This window comes from Trichechus manatus, unplaced genomic scaffold, assembly GCF_000243295.1.
Source record: "Trichechus manatus latirostris isolate Lorelei unplaced genomic scaffold, TriManLat1.0 scaffold00126, whole genome shotgun sequence".
Classification (NCBI taxonomy): Eukaryota; Metazoa; Chordata; class Mammalia; order Sirenia; family Trichechidae; genus Trichechus; species Trichechus manatus.
Window position 1 is genome coordinate 2,161,758 of NW_004444062.1, and position 3,578 is coordinate 2,165,335.

At 36.9% G+C, this 3,578-nt stretch overlaps 1 pseudogene; it reads left to right on the plus strand.

Moving 5' to 3' along the window:
* Positions 1-2,056: 2,056 nt before the first annotated feature.
* LOC101360263 (60S ribosomal protein L23a-like) lies at positions 2,057-2,948 on the plus strand (annotated as a pseudogene).
* The last annotated feature ends 630 nt before the right edge of the window (positions 2,949-3,578 follow it).

Genomic DNA, 3,578 nt, shown 5'->3' on the forward strand with positions numbered 1-3,578 from the left:
AAAGTAACTACATAATATCAAGTATATTGATTTTTTTTGTTGTTGCCTAAGAATACGTAAAATGAGTCAAGATGATAAAATAATGAGAATGATGTCTTTAAGCAATATACCAGAATTTATATCTTCAGGAGAGTATTATTCTTCAAGTTAATAATTACTTTGAAGAGAAATGAATATATTTTAACAATGTTCATAGCATCGGGCTCCTCCTACAAAATGAATTCATGAGCCACAAATACAAAATAAATTTTATTACTTTATAGTGTTCCTTATTTTTAACTCAAAATAGTAATAACCAGCTTACCCACCCACTATATTCATCAGTTTTGAATCCAACTAGTTTTAACTGTTTCCAAAAGAATCAAATTTATCCTAAAAGGATGAAGATATCCATCATTAAGCATATTCAAAAAAATGGGTCACAAATAATGCAGCTAGCTCCCAAGCTGATGTTCCAAACATGTTTTAAAGACAGCAGCTTTGTTAGGATAAGATTATAGCCTCACAAGGGATTATGTTTAAAGGAACATGTAGTGGATCTTTAATATTTATGAAAAATACTATTCACATTATTTTATGGTCATTCTTTGGACAAAATTCCAGATTTATCCAAAAGATAAATAAGGTAAGAATACATTCTTTTAATGATTTGGAAAAAAGACAGTGGGAATGGTTACACAACTTGAAGAATGTAATTCATGTTACTGAATATAGAAATTGTTGAGATGGTGTATGTTTTGTTATGCATATTTTCACTGCAATAAAGTTTTTTAGAAAGTTAATGAACAACACCAAAAGAATACATTCTTTTACAAAAGAATTCATCATGATCTTCCTTTAAAGAGTACTGTTTCAATATTACTACCACAAAACCTACCTATAGACTTTAGAAATATAACTGTTGCAAAAAATGAGAAATTCCTGTACCAGCAGGCGGCATATCCAGACATCTGAAAATAGTCTTAGTCCTTCCTGTTGAATGTGTGGTCCACAAACCAGCAGCTTTGGCATCATCTTCGAGCTTGTTAAAAATCCTGTCTGAGACCCCTCTCCAGACCCACTGAATAAGAAAATCTGCATTTTCACAAGATTCTCAGGTGATTTGTATGTATGCAGGTTAAAATCTGAGAAGCTAGCCCTAGCTGATCCTATGAAGAGACAACAGGATTTATAACGCCAATGAAGCAACTAATGAAGATATGAGAATTCTTTTCTAATAGAATAGTCAGTGATGATGGCTTTATTAGGATAAAGTTAATTCTAGAGCAAGTTTTTAGGAATGTAAATCTTTGGGAAGACTGTAGCTAAGTTTAGTTGTATCAGAGACAGGTATTTTAAAAAATTAGATAACTTATAAGAAAATTGAACTGTTTTAATTTAAAAACACTACCAAGCTTTGAGGGGGGTCCTACTGCAACAGTAGGCCTATCTTCAAGACCCAGCAAGCCCTTGGGTCTCAGAAAAGTGAAGGCAGCTGGAGACACCTGGGGGAACTTTGCAGGGCTACGGATAGTAGGGAAACTTCATGGAAAAAATAAGGTGGAAAGCATTATGACATCTATTTCTTTCCTTCTGCAGGTCCAGACTTATTCCAACTTAGAATAAACTGAGAAGTTCTATATCAAATATAACTGCCTGTAAAATTTTAAATTGCTTCAATCTGAGTTTAACAGCCACCTTTCCTTTCATCTTTTACCAAATCATCTTAAAGCAACATCTAAAATTCAATAAGAAAAATTACAATAAAAATGGGTTTTAGAGTTTTCTCAGATTTATTTAACATTTCTACTAAGAACAGATAAATCACAATTTCAGAACTTCAGCAAGAAACAATACTTTGAAGTCACACCTATGAGGAAACAAGTTAAATATACTGAACTACCAGAGACACTATATATACCATTTCAAAATAGGCATGAGACTTTTATCCATTTTGATTCTCCAGATCCAGTAAAAATGCCACAAAGTAGAATTCACTTGATATTGAAGGATAGAGACAATTTGTTTTAACACTCAGGGAAAGGGTTCTCAGGAATGAAAATATACTCTGAGAAAGATGGTGCTGAAAGCAAAGAAGAAAGCCCCTGCCCCCCCCCAAACTGAAGCCAAAGCAATGGCGTTGAAGGCAAAGAAGGTAGTGCTGAAAAACCAAAATGAAACCCGTTGCTGTGGAGTCAATTCTGACTTAGAGCAACCCTATAGAACAGACTACAACAGCCCCATAGGGTTTCCAAGGCTGTTGTCTTTACATAAGCAGAACTCCCATGGCCGGTGGGTTCCAATCGCTAACCTTTTGGTTAGCAGCTGAGCGCTTAACCACTGTACCACCAGGGCTCCTTACTGCTGAAAAGCATCCTGGAAAAAAAAAAGTTGCCATGGAATCCGACTCATAGCGACCTTGCAGAACAGAGTAGAACTGCCCCATAGGGTTTCCAAGGCTGTAATCTTTATAGATGTAGACTGCCACATCTTCCTCCTGTGGCACAGCTGGTGGGTTCCAAATGCCAGTTAGCACCGAGCGCCTTACCACCACACCACCAGGACCCCTGAAAGGTGTCCAAAGCCACAAAAAAAAATAGAAGGTCTGCACGTCATCCACCTTCCAGAGGTTCAAGACACTGCAGCTCCTAAGTTAGCCCAAATAGCCTCAGAAGAGCACCTCCAGGAGAAACAAGCTGGACCACAAGGCCACCATCAAGTTCCCCTGACCACTGAGTCAGCCATGAAGAAGATCAAAAATAACAACACACTTGTGTTTATTGTGGATGTCAAGGTCAACAAGCACCAGATCAAACAGGCTACGAAGAAGCTCTGTAACATTGATGTGGCCAAGGTCAGCACCTTAATCAGGTCTGATGAAGAGAAGTAGGCAACATATGTTCGACTAGCTCCTGACTATGATGCTTTGGATGTTGCCAACAAAATTGGGATCATCTAAGCTGAGTCCAGCTGGCTAATTCTAAATATAAATTTTCATCACACGCACACACAAAAAGCACTGTTATTCTTGTTAGAATAAAATTGTATTAGCCTAACTAGACCCAGCTATCAATTGAAAATCAAAGGCCATATTTCTGTACACATTCTGTTCCTATTGCCTAGAACACTCTTCAGCCCTCTGCTCCTACTCTCTTTGTGTTTAGCCTTAAAAGGCAGTTCCTTCAGGAGTCATTGCTACCCCTGCTACCTAGATGGTTAAGAGATAGTACATAGGCACTGAAAAAATATTTCTTGAGGGAATGCAATAATGAAAGGCTGTTTTTTACATTTCTTTTTCAGTTTTCGAATTTAATAGGACAATTGCCTCCATCTTCTCTAATAAACACTTCAGATTATATAAACAAAGAATTAAGCACACCACCATGTTGAGTTCCAACAGTATTTGTCCCTATTACTTGGGTGGGGTAGGAGGATTCCTACGGGAGACTCTTGAAGTCAAATGGTATTAAACCCAAGTTTAAAAACTAATTGAAAGACACTAGCTCATCTTCAGACTTTTCCATTTAAAGCTTTTGATTCTTGCCTCCTCTTGAAAGGAGGTATTAAAATTAAGTTCCTAATTAAAGGATTCTTATACC